This window comes from Gavialis gangeticus, unplaced genomic scaffold (genome assembly GCF_001723915.1).
Source record: "Gavialis gangeticus isolate Ggan-Ray unplaced genomic scaffold, GavGan_comp1, whole genome shotgun sequence".
NCBI classification, from domain to species: Eukaryota; Metazoa; Chordata; order Crocodylia; family Gavialidae; genus Gavialis; species Gavialis gangeticus.
Window position 1 is genome coordinate 20,511,124 of NW_017729000.1, and position 17,739 is coordinate 20,528,862.

The 17,739-nt window shown below is 45.0% G+C and overlaps 1 protein-coding gene across 1 annotated transcript in view; it reads right to left on the minus strand.

The window, feature by feature from the left end:
* JAKMIP2 (janus kinase and microtubule interacting protein 2) overlaps positions 1–6,125 on the minus strand; it is a 187,039-nt gene extending 180,914 nt beyond the window's left edge. The window contains exon 1 of the mRNA XM_019506389.1: positions 5,888–6,125. The gene's annotated coding sequence lies outside the window, so the exon portion shown is untranslated. The remainder of the gene's footprint in view (positions 1–5,887) is intronic.
* Between the last annotated feature and the right edge of the window lie 11,614 nt (positions 6,126–17,739).

Consider the following 17,739-nt stretch of genomic DNA (forward strand, 5'->3'; position numbering starts at 1 on the left):
ACGGGGAGCTCCCGCAGATCTTGCCAGTGCTGTCGGCAGTGGGGGGAGGGTGTGGCGAGCGCTGACCAGGGGGTGGCGACTACCCACAGACACTGCTGGCAGTGTTGTGGTGGCCAGCAGCAATCACTGACTGCCCACAGATGCCACAGGTGGTGTCAGCAGCAGGGGTGGGGGTGGCAAGCGGCGACCTCCCACAGGTGCCGCTGACAGTGTCAGCAGCACTTTTTCATAGGGCGTGTACTGCCATACTCAGTGTGTGCACATGTACCCATGTGCACCCCCTATGAGTCACCAGTGATGCCCAAGTAAGCACTGGGCATATCTACATGAGGCACTTATTGAATATTAGCCTAACAACACTGTGCAGTAGTGTGTCATGGCAAAAACTGTGCTAATAGCCTACTGCGCTGTGTTATTAGGCTAATGCGCAGTAGGTTTAGGCACAGACGTTCAAAACCCTGAAGCCTGAATTGATTTAATCTTTGCAGGTTAGTTTAACCTGCAAAGACTAGTCTAGCCTGCAAAGCCTGAACTGATTTGCAAGTGCACAGACATTACCGTTTAATTCTGGAAATGCAGGTACATGCCTGCAGTGGCTCAGGCTAGAAGCCGGGGGGGCACCAGAGCAGCCCTCTCTTCCCTTTGCAGCAGCTGCAAGGCTACAGGGAAGCTGACCTGGGGGGGCCAGGCTCGGCCCAGCAGCACGGGTGGAGGCTGGCTGGGAAGCAGGGTTCCTGGGTCAGCTCAGAGGTACTGGTGGGCCCTGAGCCTGACAGCTGCTGCTGCTGTGTCCCCTGCCCTGTGCAGTACCCAGGGCTGCAGCTGCACAACCAGCAGTGGGCTGGCCAAGGCTGGGGGGGGCTGTTCTGCCCCACTCACCTCCAGAAGCCGCTGCTATGGCTGCGCCACACCACTCTGGGGGCCGGGGGAGGAGAGGGAAGCAGGAAGCTTCAGCCCTGCAGCTTCTGCCCAGCGTGTGGAGCTCCAGCTCCAGCCCCTGGATATCTTGGAAGGTAGAAGGCAGGTAGGAGGTGTCCAGGGGCTGCAGCCACACCTCCATGACAGCCCCACCTGGCTTGGGCCTGACCACTGCAGGCATATGCCTGCATTTCCAGAATCAAATGTGAATGTCTGTGCACTTGCAAATCAGTTCAGTCTTTGCAGGCCCCAGTCCCAGCTGCAGCCTGCTGGGAAAGACCCAGACCCAGACCCAGCAGCCCAGTCTGGGCTGGCCCCTCTGCTTCCACCTTCAGCAGCACTAGTAGGCTGCCTGGGCTCAGCCCTGTATCCCCAGGTGCTGGCAAGGCAGGTGGAGGGCAGGGGCCACGTCAGTCAGCTCTGGCCATGCTCCCTCTCTAGTCACTGGATTGAGCATTGCTTCCAGAGTGCTTTCCATCATCCAGTCTCAACAAAAGGTTAAACTGAACACATTGAAACAATGTCAAAGTAGTCAAGTTCTGCCCACAGGAACAAAGCTTGGTGTAAAGGGACTATTCCTAAGGGTCTTCACGAGTGATGGTTGTTTTCCTGTATTCCACAATAGGGGGCCAATAATATCTGGGTTGTGGCTATTAAGGGCAGGCATGGGAAAGAGTGGCAACCCACTGAAATGAGTTTGGTCTGCACTGGTGACAGATCTTGCTTCCTCTTCACCCCTGGCCTGGCCAAATTCCACAGACAGTGGAAATATGGGATTTTTACTGTACTTAGGCCCCGCAGAAGTAAGGACCGTGGTTTGTCCCAGTGATTATACAATACAGCAGTTGTAGGTTTAGATTAGTATGGTCCTTTGTCAACTGGACCAGTTGTTCTAGAACCAAGAGCAAATCTAGGCTTACTTGCAAAGTTGGGCGGGGTGGGGGCTCTGCTTGCTAGGCCATGATTCACATGACCTTCCCTCCTCCTCTTCTAGTTGGGTGGATAGGAAAGTGATAGGAAACAGGAACTCCAGGAGAAGAATGATAAATGCATTGAGAACTAATGTGTCTGTGGAGGGATATAAGGATCTGGTAGATGGAAATTGTTAGCTTCTGCTTTGGGTGAAGTTACATGTTACACTTAGATCACAATAAGGGCATTTAAAATGCAAGCACCCACATGTTAAATCTGGTTTACTCATGCTAGGTGACCTCTGACAATAGGCAACTGGTAGAGGGGGCATGTTCCCCCTCCTGAAATTAGCCCCTGACTCAGCACTGCTCAGGATGGGGCAGGTTTTTTGCCATGTGGGCTGGTGGCATGTTGGAGTGGGGAGCACTAAGCTGCAGTACAGAAGTATAGGAGTGGATATGGGGCTTTTGGTCACTTGAGGTATTAACTCCAAGCCGTGTTACCTAGCTTATGTTAGGGTAACTTCAGTCTGCTCCATGGAGATAAAACAAAACATTTGCAGTCATCCAGCATCCCAGGATACACTGCTTCCAGCCTCCCACCTCCTCCTGGAGTAGGGATAGAGCCCAGGTATCCTAGCTTCTAGTTACACCCCTGCTCACCAGCCCTCTAGTGGTCAGTGCTGCCAGGCAAGAAGCACTATTAACCCTTAATGTGACACTGCTCACAGCATGTTCTTACTTCAACACTTACTAACATTCCACTGATTTAGTATGGTCTAAGTGTAACATGTAACTTCACCCTTTGTCTCACCCAGGGTGGAAGACAAACCTCTCTGTCAGCATGAATCAGCTGGTACTCAGCACCACATGCCACTTGAACCCATGCAGTACAGACTGTTAAACACTTCCATTTAGTCCCTGGGGTCCCCATTATCTGCAGGCCCCAGAACATGGAGGTTTGCAACACTGCAAGAACCAATCACAGTTTCATGTGTTTCACTAGCAGGCCTCCAAACAAACTAAGCAGACGGAAATTACTTTATGAAACATCCTCCAAAATTACAGGTTTATAGGTAACCCTTAACAGCATGCTTTGGACACCTCCCTTGGCAGTCAATGAATCACAGAGGAATCATCTTCCAGTTAGCCCTCCCCAGCTGGGGATACTGCCTTCCAGCCAATCAGACTAGATTCACAATCAAAATAAATTAGAATTGTTTTACCAGCTCCCATGTCAGCATGTAAAACAAACTGTAATAATAAATGATGAATACACAAGTTTCATTATCTTTGTACTTATCTGCAGTGTTTTCTGTGTGCACTTGCTCTGCATACATCAGCTGATACATCCTCAAGCCAAGCCAGTTTTTTCAGTAAGTTAGTAATGGCTATTATGCCCATTTCACAGGAGGAACAATTTAAGGGCTGACTAAAGGCACAGAGGGAATTGGTTTCAATATTAGGATTAAAATGGATAGCATTCTTAAAAACACTCATTCATTTAGCTCTGCCAGTGGGCTTGGTACTTCTTTCATTGTATGGTTCTGTACCCTGGTTGTAACTCCATTACAGTATATTAAGAATAAAACCAGTGGAGATTAGATTTAAGGTCATTGACTTCATTTGAGCCGCACGTGGTTTATACTAGTCTCTGTGCAAGCAGGAGCCAGCCCACTACCTTTTTATGGGAAGACAAGCACGTTATGCAGAATATGAACTGACAAGTAACAAGATAAAAGGGAATGGATGGGTAATAGAAAACAAAACCTGAAACCCAAACTGGCAAAATGATGCCCAGAAATGTCACACAATGTTTTCCTGACTTTAGTACCAGGAGGTCAGTTATCCTGTGTAATAATAATGGAGAAATTTTTCAGCCTCTTGCCAGCTGCTTGATAATAAGAAAAGGTCAAGCAGGCCCCACCATGCATTTAGAAATGAAAATAGCTAGTCACTTCTGCTATGCACAGCTACATTCTTATGCTGCACCAGTGTTATCTTCTTAAATAGGAGACAAAAGGCCCTGGCTAGAAAGCTTGTTTCACTAGAAATAACCATTGGAAATGGAACAAATGTGTTTGGAAGCAGGGGGGAGGGAAATAATTGAAAGGCAGCCCCAGGTGGTATTAGCATTATTTACATTGTATTAGGCCCTAGATATCCCATTCAGAATTGTGCTGGGCGCTGTACAAATAAGCGGGTCAACTTCACATCAAAGGCCAGGTCAACTTCCCCCAGAACGAAACCCTGCAGAATGGCCAACTCACCATCAACAAGGCCTGTGGGAAGAAGGTTACAGGGGTGCAGGGTGCCTGCATTTCCTGCCTCCATCCATGGGTGCTCCATCCATGGATGGAGACACAGAAGCCCAGAAAAAGTCAGCAATACTGTCCTGGGAAAGATTACAGCCAGGGCCTACACCAATTCAGAAAGTCCCCTCAACCACCTCTGCTGGCAGAACTCTTACAAAGCTGCCAATGGAGGTGAAGTTGTCTTTCCCCAGTGGAAATGCCTCCTGCTTTCCCTGGATGGCCAGTCCCCTGTGGGATTCAGAGTAACTCCTTCTTCAATAAGTTTTGGCCTGAATTTGGTTGAAAACCATTGACTTCATTGCACCTGCTCATGCTAGGACTGAATTTGGCCCTCACAAAATGCCATATCCATTTACATGGCATGACTTTTGTCCTCCTATTGCTGACACTACTATACACCCGATTTCTCTTACAGTAGGGACAGCCCTGTGGACAGCAATGGAACTACCACAGATTGCCACCAGAGTAATAGAAATGAAAATGTGACTGGCTGTACAGCTGGTGCCATCATCTTCAGTACAAACTGTAGTGGCCTGACATTTGTATACTGGAGGAATAACAGCTATCAGTGGAAATGTAGCCAGGGCTGAAGCATCAAATACAGCATTATTGGGCAAAAAAATTACCAATATCATATTGACTTGCCTCCCAGATTTCACACTTATGGTTCATGTGTACATCCAGAGAGAATTTGGCTCACTTCAGGACACTTAGTAAGGATCTGCCCCTTCATGATATATTGGTGCATGGCACACCTGTACGGTATAAACCCACAGGCATGAAAAAATATGGCCTGCCCTTTTTTTGAAAGCTATTAAACTGAAAACACATATGTTTTTATCTTCCCCGCCTACAAGGTGTATGTTGAGTATTTTCCATACATTTATACTCATGGAAACAAATGAAGACAGGATACAAATTAGTCTTTAGTGCCATAAAGCAGACCGAGTGCATGATATAGATCTGTCCTAAGTGGCCATAATGAAAACCAAGGGACAATAACTCAGTAACCAAAGAATAAATCACACATCAGCCCAAGTAGGATGTTTAGCCAGTCAATGGCAGTGAGATCAAGACATGTGCTGTACGTACAAAAAGACCCAGCTCGAGGTGTGTGTATTTACATACCCACCCCTTATGCGGAAAGAAGCTACAAACAGGATCCTTTTTAAAGTCATTCAACATGAAAGCAATGCCACAGCAGAACGACATGGGCAAATCCAGGCTGCAAACAAAACAAATCAGATACGCTTCTTTTAAACTCATCTCAGCTTGGCTGCACTGACTACATCAGTGCCATTTCACTGAGGCCCAACCCAGGTGTTCCAGGGGATCAAACCAAGCCCTTGAAAATTACCTTCCTTTCTAATTAGCAATTGCCTTCAATGTTTCCCATTTTATGACGGTGAAGGAAAACGACGACAAATCCAGGAAAAAGAAAATGGTCCAGAGAGTGAGGTTAGTAAAGATGAATTCCCAGAACATTTCTGCCAAGACTTCCTAATCAGCCCACATCTCCCTCCTCCTCTCCATCTTTCTCTCTCCATCCTCCCCCACTCCCTCTCCCTTTCTCCGTCTCTCCCTGATAGCTCAAATGAAAGTCAGTTTCCCAAGCCAAATGAGGATACTCCGAGCAACAAGATCAGAAATACACCACATCATCAGCATGAGAATAATGATCCCTTAATTCAAGCATTGCGACTAATAAAGCCAGGGCTTTCTGGCACTGCTGCTGCTGCTTACCATGTCAAAACCAGAAGATGCTGAAAAGCGAGAGGTGTGCAGGTTTCATCCATGTTCCCTGCTACGGAGGCTGTTTCAGCGCCCAACATCAGCAGCTGCCGGGATTTTTTTTTTTCCTGCTTGGTGATGCTGAGGATGGAAACCACCCACCCACTCACAGCAGCAGCAGAGGCGGCAGCAGCAGTCGCCTCAGCCACCTCCCTCCTTGGAGGAGGAGGGTGATGAGCTCACAGAGCGAACCTGGACTTTGCAGCAAGCGCCGCCTCCTTCTCCTCCTCCCTCCCCTGCTGCAGAGCTGAACTGTCTCTAGGCTCCATGGCAACAGCCATAAAAGATAGAGGGAAAGAGGAGAGATGGGGGAGGGAAGGGCAGGGAGAGACTGAGGCTGCTTCCTACAAGGGATGCTGCTCTAGCCAAGGGAGCATCATTCCAGTGACTCTTGTACCTTATTAGAGCATCACCCAAAGCAAGGCCCCTACAGACACTAGCAACCCTGCTTGCAGCGAGCTTCCTCAGTTGAGTCCAGGCATGCGAACAAGGTTTGAGGGCACAATTTCCACACTTCAGATGGGCATTTGTGAGCCTGCAACAGTCTATTGTACAGTAGGAAGTGAAGCTGTGGGGAGGACAACTAAGGAGGCCCGCGGGAAAATTTAGCGGAGAAAAGGTCAAGCTGAAGGACACCGGATGTGTTATGGAGCTACAAAAAGCTAGGTAGGCCCACATGTCAACTCCACCTTCATTAAAATTTAAAGAGCTCCAGTAATCCACAGCGCTGGCTCAAAGCAAGCTGCAGTGGTTGGACCATAATGACAAGACGCTGGAGTAATATTTCGAACGTCATGTTTCCTAACACATAATCCTGGGTTTTCCTCCTGTGGTCACGACCCATAGGATGGGGCAGGTTGGAAATAACTGTCAGGGTATCCACAATATCCTGGCCTTCCATAATGCTAAAGGGAAAGGGGACAGGTATGGATAAAGGGGCCACAATACGAAAACCATAGAGAGCCATCGTCCTACAGCATCCAAGGGCAAGAAAGTGCTGTCCAGAAAGGGAACAAGCAACAGGCGACTGACCATCCTGCACAATAAATTTCAAAGATACGTAAGGGCCTAATCCTACTCAGAGTGCATCAATGGAAAGAACTAATAGCTTTAGTCAGAACTGGCTCAATCCCCGAGTTAATATGGATGATAGGTACTTTACACAGGACTGAAAAAACAACCACATTTTTTTACTATGTGTTGAAAAGGTAGTATAGAGTGACTAACTAGAAAGACGAAAGTCTAGGTGTCCAGGGAGGCTGTTACTACTTTTCGTCCTGTAATAAATAAATAAATAAAACTCACCTCTGATGCCTACAAAGAGACCTATAATAAGTAAAACAATAATTTCTGGCATTGTTCTATCAATGAGCCACAAAGGTCTTTACAAGCAGGTTAAGCATTATTTTTCAGAGATAGGTTTTTTTCCCCCCAATAGAAAAACTAGACATTTTTTTTGGAAACCAAAAAGTTTGAGGGAAAAAAAAAACCCTGTTTGGTGGAAAACTGATTTTGGATCAAAAACTGTTCTGATGAAGAATGCTTGATTGGCGTTTAGTCTCATGTCTATATTATAAAGGGGGGAACTGGAAGAAAGACAAGTGCGCCTTGAACCCGAGTAAGCTACAAGGCTTAGATTAGGACTCTGTGGGCATATCTACACATGGCAATTTAAAGCACATTAGCCATTTTTAAGGCACATTAAGGGCAAGGGTTTACATGTGCACAGCCTTAATCACCTTAAAAATGGTAATTTTAGGCTATTCGTGCCTAAATTTGATACCGGCTTTTGCAGGTATCAAAAGTTAGGCACAAATAGCTAAAGCAAATGTGCATTAAGTTTAGGTGTGTGTCAAAGCATGTGTGGATATCCCCTGATACCTCTACAACCACCCTCTGGTGTTCTGTCCCCTGAATATCCTGAAATGCCTCTTTAAGTTTTACAATTTCAAACAGTAATTGTCAGAAGGGGAGACTGTGCACTGGAAACAAAAACCTGGGGGTCAGGAACCTGAGAGGTACATGTATGAATGTAACACAGATCTCTTGTCTGACCTTAGCCACGGCACTTAAATAAATGTATCCTTGCTTTAGCTAACTCAGAAATATTTCCTTTGCTCAGGGTGGTATTTGTATTTCTTTAGATGTATACCATATAGCTATAAGCCCCTCTTTTGCAGTGGGTGTCCATACCATAGTTTAACACACACAGTACAAAAGTGAATCTAATTACCTCAGCCCTCGTGTCCTCTCCCTCTTTGGCTGGCCTCAGAAAGAAATGCACTTCATGTTTATATGAAGTGTGAGGCAAGTGGATGATGCCAGAGAAAACCTTTATAGTATGTTTAATAGATTTATTGGATAAGGGATCTTCCTTTGGGTATTTAGCATATCCAGTGTTTGAAGAAAATTTCAGTGCCCCAAATAAAAGCAAAGCGGTATATTTAAAAGCTGTTTTCCCTATGTATCTATTGCAAACATTTTCTTTTTCATGTTTATTGATTATTAAATGTAAAGCTTAGAAAATGGCCTTCTTTCAAGGCAAGCATAGTAGCTGCAAAAGCTGAATCATTAATGGAGGGGCTGAAATACACTCAAAAGAAAGAAGTAGCTGGAAAAACACCAGTGCTCAGATCCTTTGTGCTGGAGGCAAAAAGGGAATTATTGGCTCTGGCAGATCACACCAGTGTAATAAGAAAGCCTACAGCAGAGCAAACATCATGGTCTTTTGTGCTGCACTCCCTGATTTGGGCATCCCATAATCCCCATGTGCTACATCAAGCACTGTGGTTGAGAACTCACAGGTGGCTGGAACTCAGCCCCTCCCTGACTTGTGCTGTGCGCTCCTCCGTGATGATCAAGAATAAGAGCTGGAAATTTTTCAGGGTTATATACCCTTAAAATACAGATGCGTCAAGGTAAAATCCAAAAACCTCCAAAGTGCAGGGCCATTTTAGCTTAATGTTCTCCTGTCTCAGCCCAGTAAAAATAAGGGATGATTCTGATCTCCCAGGCACTGGTTTTGCACTGGTGTAACTCTTATTTGGTAATATTCCTGATTAATGCCTGCATAAGACTGAGGTCAATGCCAGGAGCTAGCTTACTGAAGTTCAGCTCTTTATTAGGACAGCTCCAAATACTGTCAGATGAAGACGAAAGGTTTTGTTTAGTCATCCCTCTAGAAAGCATTATAGTCTGGAGTTGGGCAGAATTTTGACAGTAAAACAAAAAGTCCAGTTGTAAAATGCTAGCCGACTTTGCTGGTTTATCCTGTGGGTAAACCAGCTCGGGTTCAATGAAATTTCATCACAGCCAGAGCAGGGAAACTGGAGGAACACTACATGGTCACAGAAGTAAGCTCAACAGATGACCAACGTGGAGGGTGGGAAACTGCAAATCCTCAAGTCCAGCTCCACTCAAGATAGGCCAAAATCAAAACTAATTCTGTGCACCAGAACTCCTGGTTTTCACCCCACTTTAGTCTGGAATGCATTTCCTTCGTTAGCAAAGGATACTTCAAATTAAACAGTGTTTACTTGTACGTTGTCCTCTTTGCTAATAGCTTGATAAGGAGATATGATGCATCTTGTCTGTTAAGAAAACGTTTAGGTGAACCTTGGTCCTACACTATAATTAATAAAACTACACTGTAAATGAGGAGGATAAGAAGAAACATCAAATAGCTATCCAGTCAATGAGCACCATGCATTGTGGGCATTAACTGAGACAGGAATCCTGTGAAATAATTAGGGGTGCACCAATAGAGATTTTTTGGGCTGATACCGATGGCCGATTTTTAACAAGCCATATTGGCTGATACCAGCCCAACTGCCAATATGTGCTTGGGGTGGGCAGCACCAGGCTGTGCTTGGGGTGGGCAGCAGCGGCACAGGGTGGGGGGTTATGGGGGTGGGGGACTGCAGCCACCCCAAAATTCACCGTAGCCTTCCTCCCAGTGCCACCACTGCCTGCCCTGAGTGCAGCCCCTTGCTGGGGAGAACGTGACGCCACCCTGACCCCAGCTCACAGTAGCAGCCCAACTAAGGTTGCACAATAACCTTTTGGCATTTCCTTTATTTGAACATTCAACGTTGCAAACTTCATTGCTTTTTAGCCCTGTTTTTTGGTTATGATATTGATTTAAGATCACATTCTAAAGACATTTTTTCTTTCATGACCACAATGGTTGTTAATAAGGAGTTAGTACTTTTTCCAGAACCACTGTGGTATCTCAGACATCTCTGTTAGCTGTTACCTATTTTAAGCAGAGGCATTTTCCAGTATCTCAAATCACCCCATAAGATGCCTGTTGTTAAATATTGACTTTTTGACTGTAACCACAGCAAGCTTACTATTCCAGGTTAGTTTCTAGTTTTAAGCAATAGGCTTTTTGACATTAAATTATATTGTAATAATTTAGATGCTAGCTCTTGATGCATTAACAGCAGTTTATCCAGTAATTACAAACAAATAAGGGACACAATTTGTAAATCATTTCTTCAGAAGAAGGGTGAGTGCATGAATGAATACTTTGTAATTTTTTTAAAGCCAATAATTTTTTTGTAGGTGATATCTTTTATTGAACCAACTGCATGGGTGGTATAAACAAAAGCTTGTTTTTTGTCTACCACACTACCCTTCCTCAGGTGTGTGTGTAATCTAAAAAAAAACATTAAAAAAATCTAGATGCATACATACAATTAATAGCCACCTAGTTAATTATAAATTAGCACCTGATTTCAGCTACACCTCACTGCAACGAGTTCAGCTAAGTTACTCTGAATTTACACTGATTTACCAATTTCAGCCTAAATTAAAAAGGGGTTCAGCGCACAAAAAGGTTGAACTACATAGGTTCTTGGAATAAATTTTCAGTTGCATAATGACTGTTTATGGTTGTTCAAATAAACTCCTTATGATTTGCTATGGAGACAAATAAAAATAAAACCCTGCCCATGCTAAGGCATGCTCTGCTATTGATCTAAAAGACAAAACTCCCATTGACCATCATGGACTCAGACAAGACCTCATGACTAAAATCATGCTCGCAGGAATAGGATAATGACTCGCAAGTACAAATTTTAACTATAGCTTGCATGCTGCCAAAGAGATTAAACATAGCTCTGTTTCTTTTATCGTGATGTGGCTTTTCAGTCCTAAAGTGATATTTTTCTGGACAGATCTAGATTTTTTTTATGATACTTTCCTAAAGGAAAGTTGAGCACAGAACCAGGTATGTATACTTCATGATGTCATGTGCATTCAAAAATGAGGATATTAGGTACATCATACCAGGTCAGGAGTAGAGGCCCTTCTTTCCAAAATACTGAGAACCTGAAATTAGCTTGTCAACTTAAGGTAAGAATAACATCCTCCAAAGTGCATTGGTCACAATGGGCTGGGTCTTAGATCTTCTGCCTTTACAATATCTCAAGGTCCATATGGATCATTGCCAACTGATTTTTCACCCCAGTAAAACACTTCTTAGAACATCCAAGATTTAGTGAGTTGGAAAATGCCATTTTGCAAAAACGCTTGCAACTCAGAGGTAATAAAAGGGACATTTCCACCTATCAGGAGTGAGAACCCAGCCAACAAAAAGTAGGATCTGTTTCATGAAAAGACTGCAGCATTTTCCAGCATATAAACATGACCTGGAACCCAAGTTCCATCCTGCCTCTTCTGCACTAATAACACTTAGTGTTCGCATGGAGTACTACTCTGCGTCATTTAATACCATTAACTAATCACTCCCATGGCAGGCATGAGCTAAAATGCTAGAAGTAGTTTAGTAAACCTGTTCTCCAGCATGCTTCAACTCTTGAGGTCATGATTTGGTGATCCTACAGATTTCACTCCAGGCACTCCTGACAGAAGCTGCTAGAACTGAGACATATTGAGCCCTCGGTTTGTCATCACAGGAGCCAGTTCCCATGTGTGGGTTGCAGTCTGTTAATATAGGTTGACATATCAAGTGGAAGTGAGTAGTAGAGACTGCTGAAATCTCAAAAAGAATAGGAAAAGAACAGATGTATTCATTGCTTATTTACATGAGGCTGGTTTCCTCCCCTCATGCTTTTATGTAGACTCTTGCATGGCTTCTGGACTTGATTGCGGTCTTCAGAGAGCTGCATGGACAATCTGGAGAAGTCACTACATTGAAGATCTCTCTAGCACACTGCCATGCAAAACGAAGAAGAGGGAGTGCTCCTGGAGTTGGTCACAGTGCCAAGTAGGGAAGTACCACAGATAAGGTACTACAAAGAAGGCCTCAAGTAACACTTCCACTACCTGTCCATTATACAAGAAACTGAATGCTATTTTTTTTAACAGTGACATCACTACAACCAAGCATGATGCAGCAATTAATTTTTCTCAAAACACAACAGAGATAAAGCACAAAACAAGCACCCAAGACCTCACAGTAAGATGCCTTGGACTCTTAGGCCGCATCCAGATACGCAGGCACATGCAGTTTGCAGCACCACAAGCCACTTTGCAAATTTGCTGCGTGGAGCCAAAATTTACTACTGGGATTTTCTGGTAGCAAAAAACTGCCCCAAAACGCACAAATCCAAAAAACTGGAAGAAAAACCAGTGTGGTACATGCCCAACAAGTGTGCACCAGCACAGCTGAAGGCCGGGCTGGAGCCAGGTCTCTGTGCTGCGAGACCTGTGCCCCTGCTGCTCCAGACCATCAGGTAATACTGCTGGGGTTAGCGCTGGTGCTGGCCCCAACCTCCAGCTCTCCCTGGCTGAATTGCTGGGAGGAGCTGGGCAAGGGCAGTTTGCCTGTTGTGCAACAGTTTGTCCTGCAATGAAGGGCACATGAAGAGGTGTGCCCTGTGTGAATGTGTGTTTCTGCAAGAATAGTTGCACGTCTGGATGTGGCCTTACTGTGCTAGGGCGTCTGACCAGGACATTCGTCTGAGCAGCTAAGAGTTTCATAGCTAGGCAGTTTCAGAAATTACACAAGAATCATAGACTAAGAGCTACACTCTGATGCTGTACCAGCCATTGGTAAGAGGCAGGGGGTGTTGTACCAGTAACCATCGTATGCTGGTTTACAATTCAGACATAAGGGGTGGATTTTAAATGACACTTTTCTGGGCAAAGGCTCTTCACCAGCATTCTACCTCCTTCCCCTATATTCAAACTGGTGTCTGCATCAAAGCCTTAAACATGTACACCTTCATTTGAATTCAGATTCAATTTTCTATCAACACTTTCTCCCCCCTCAATCTCCTGGACACCTCTCTCTGACCCTCATTCAAGAGGTCAGCATCACAGCGGCAAAAAATAAATCTCACATAGTGCATAGCAAGTGCAGTTATTGTATGGGTAAGAGAAAAAAAATGATAGGGAAAAGAAACTTTGCTCACTGTTTTATAAATGTCCACAGCTTTCAGCTACTCTGGCTTTTACTGCTCAGACCTGAGGAAGAATGTCTTGCATTCAAAAGCTAGTTTAAATCTGTCCCAACTATGCAGCTGTGCCAATAAAAAGATAGCACCCTAAGAAATCCTTCCGTCTCGGCTTGCATCTGACTTGAAACGTATCAAGGTTTCAGGGTTTGTAGGAAGCACAAATCAAAGTTCAGAAATACTGCCAATACACAGATACGTGAAGGCCTTATAACAACAGGAGACATTCACAGCCAGTTGAAACTTGGTTGGAACAATTAGTGCCAAACTGTGGCTATTTTGTAGTGTACTTTACACTCATCTCTGGGTGGCGTTAAAGAGAATGTAAAAGCATAAAAGTAGTGGTCTACCATGGTGTATCCAAGCGCTCTCAGGATTGCTCAGATACTGTTTTTTCCTTCTCCTCCTGCATCAGCTAGGATGCCACTCTGGTAAGCAGCAGGAATCCCTATCATTCTGGTTTACCCATTGCATTTTTGAACTTGTCCCAGGGTAAAACCCTCCTGCATAGGAACTTCCTGCAGCAGTGCATATGACATTTCTACCCTCCTGAAACTGGGCTACCATGCCCAGGGGCCTCTTCAGGCAGGCTTTTGCTCTCTGAGTGGTCCCTCGGATGGCCCCAGCATTAAACGGCATCTTTAAGCAAACAAAACAAAGAAAGGTTTCTTGTCCTGTCCCAAACACTGGGAGAGGTCCCCTGTGGCTCTGGCCTTCATACAGCTGCTCTGCTGTCCACAAGTTTCAGCTCACCACCGCTTCTCTCATGTTTGCACTCTGCAGCTCTGCTTTTTGGGGCTAACTCCTGGTGACTTACTCTCACACGAATAGCCTTCTCACAGCTGTTGCTATCAGCTAGGCCGGCCGACTTCTCCTAAGGGGGCCGGCCACCCTATTACACCTCCCCCTTGCTGCCACTGCACACCCATAAAGTCAGTGCAGGTCTTCATCAACCCTGACTCATTGAAACAACTGCCTTTTTCCAGATTATTTCTCTGCACATACCACCCCCTCACCTATAGACACCACTGTCCCTCTTCCAATTTTTACACAAGGGGTGCTACACAAGGGGAAATTATCAGTGTAAAAAGTGTAAGGAATCAGAAGTCAGGGTGAGCAGAGAAGATAGAAATATTTTATCATTGCTGTAATGGAAATTAGGGTTGGAATGATAAATACTTGCATTTCTGATTTACTTTAAGGCCGCATGCTATGGACAACGCATACAGGCTTGTTACCTGAAAGGGCGAGGAAAGATGACGGAGCATTTTTATAGACCTGGGGACTGCAACAGGCATCCTCAGAGGCAGAACAGTAGAGGGAGGATTTCCTAGAGACTTTATAGAAGCTCAAAATGGAGACTATGGCCTTGGAAAGGGAAAAAATTTCCTTGGAAATGGAGAGGATGCAAAGGCAAAAGCTGATGGAGCATCCTCAAGTACAGAACCCCTACACCCAAGTGTCATTCTCAGTTCTTTAAGGTATAGTTAAAACCACTTCTCTGGTCCAAGAATCCAACAAAAAGCTCTCAGCAGACTTCTAGGAAAGCCATCTGCACCCTGGAGTTGTACAGCTGGTGCTGGTCATCCCACCACGAGTTAGCCCACCAAGCAGTGCTAGTGGCCAGCTCCTAAAAGTGGCACTCCAAATAATACTGCCTCAGAAAGATACTCCGCAGAAGTAACTGTCCAACTTATTCGCTTGCTCCTCCTCTACCTGTGGCTGAATTATCACAGGATCTAAAGCTGTCTGAAGGCACTGAACTAAATCCAGCCAGCTGAACGACTGCCAAAACATGTGCATCATCCCATTCCTATTAGTGATGGTCATAATCACAGCAGTCAGCAGCATCTCTGCCATGTAGCCTGAGAGCAACTGGAAAATGGTGCTGGCACAACATGGATGAGGAGAGGACACATTGAAAATTTGATAGCTGGTCCTCGGTAATTCTGTAGGTGCCCCACAATACACCATTCAAAAAGATCCTAGGGCATTGAGCTACATGGTAGAGCATTATACTAGGTACTACTTGCCTAAAATACAGCAGTTAATGAGAACAAGTGCCGAGCAGTTATTAACAACTACTTTATGATGGCATAGCAAAGAGATGTGGACACACTTCAGTGTAACACAGCCACTACATTAGAGGGGGCAAACTAATGCAATCTATCATTCTCCGACAAAAAAACTCAACAAGGTGTGCCGGGTTAGTTTACAACAGCAGGCAAGTTTCCTATTTTATCTGACTGAGGCTAAGACAAAGCTTCCTTTGTCCTCACCTTACAGCAGTGTTGCACAGGAAGTCACTGGGATACTGGATTTAAGGTTTTTAAATGGTAGACTAGTTTACTTCCCCTTTCCAATCATCCTGTAGCATTGTTCTCAAGTGGACCTTCTCCAAGGCAAATACTGTTGTACTTACTCCAAGCTTATAGTATCCTCAGTGACCCCATAAATAAAAGTTTGTCTCTATTACTTAATAGAATGACAGTGGATCTTGCCATGGCTGACTGCGCTCCACTACTTAGGGGAGTTCTCACACAGCGCATGCATAAAAAACAGATTAGGACAGAGCATTTTTCACTCTGTATGAACGTGCACGTGGTGTGAATGGGAGCTGCTCTGTCTTGACTATAGAGATGGACAGATTTAACGTTTCCTCTTGGTTAATTTTTCTTACAAAAACATCAGGCCAGAAGCAACATTGTGAGAAAGGCTGGCATGGCAACTCCAGTTCCCTCGCTACATCTAGTTCTCAGCCCAGATCCAGGTCCTATGAAGCTAATGCTGCATGCGTTAGCCTACAATCTTTCCCCGCACATATTCTTCCAGGCTTTCCTCTTCTGCAACAGGCTTTGGAAACTGCCTTTCCTCAACTTACTCCTTTCGGTGAGGATCTCTCTGAACCTGTTCTGGTCTAGAGCTTGGAGTCCCTTTCCTGAGGTCAGATGGCTGCACCTTCACAAACAAAGCACTGTGTGAAGGTGTGGGGTAATACGTGCTTATCCCATCATCTAAAATTCTGCCAACCAGGACCTTAAATGTCCTAGAAGAGGGCATGTGACACAGATCAGGAACTAGCCAAAGTTACATAAAAAACATCAAAACAGAATAGAAAGCTTTATTAGTCACTGAGGAGGGGGCTGGGGTTGGAAGGAGGAATTCTTGAATGTTTTAGATGAAGATGTATCGAATGTGGACACCCACCTGGAATGGCAGCATTTGGGTCCAGTAGCAACCCTTGTGATAAGGCCATGCAGGGGCTTATTTGCATGAAGTGAAAACTTCAGTTTGATAGTCCTAATGATAGCGGGGTTGTCCTGCATCCACAGGCCTTGCGATTTCCTGAGGATTTGGTTCATACTGTGGAGGAGTACTATTTCATACTTACTCTTACTTATTTGCTTAGACAAGTAAAAATAATGTCTTTCTCCAACAGCTGCAAATCTGCGGTGGAATTAGAAAAATCCACCTGGGTGCCTTTTGGGCTGGTGCCTCATAACTAATTACGAATGTTCTGCATTGGAGCTTAACATGCATGATACCAGAAGCCAACTTTGTTCCCTACAGGAATGAGTTTTGCATTGCTCATGATAGAGGGGAAAAAAAAAATCCATAAAAACAAATGCAGCCCGAAACACACGTAGATTTGATTCAGAATACACCTGAGGATCTGACCAGTAGCATCAAAGTTGTCATTTTTCTCACCAGTCACAAAATGTCTCAAGAAAACTCTAGTGATGGTATGGTCAGAAATTTTGAATGTTTTAATGCTTGTGCTGGGTTTTGAAATGTATCACTAGAGTGGCAGCTGGCACCCGAGTCCTAGGGGTGTGCGTAGCAGGCCTTATTCGATTTGGATTCCTCCACATGCTCAGCAGTGAACACAGAAGTGGACCTGAAATACTTCCAGTCTACCGGGGAGCGTGCTGGGGGACCCTGGGTGCCTCCCCCCAGACCCAGGAGGCACCAGTCACTGAGGCGGGGGGCACCCCCCCAGCACACTCCCTGGTGGACCTGGAAGCAGACTGGAAATGCTTCTGGTCCACTTCTGGGTCTGCTGCCGAGCGTGCTGGGGAGCCCCCACCCCGTGCTTCTGTGGGATGCTCCATACACCCCAGCATCACAGCATTCATGAGCCCCTGCTACCTAGAGGTATGTAGAAAAAACATTTAAAGCTGTATCTACATCTGAATCACCAAATCTTTCTGAATTGATTTGAAAGGTTCTGATTTGATTTGAAAATATTAAAGGGTCCTCTGATTCGATCTGGAGATTCAGCCACCAAATCATAGTTTCATAGTTTCTAGGGTCGGAAGGGACCTGAGCAGATCATCTAGTCCGTCCCCCTGCCATGGCAGGAAGAGCACTGGGGTCAAA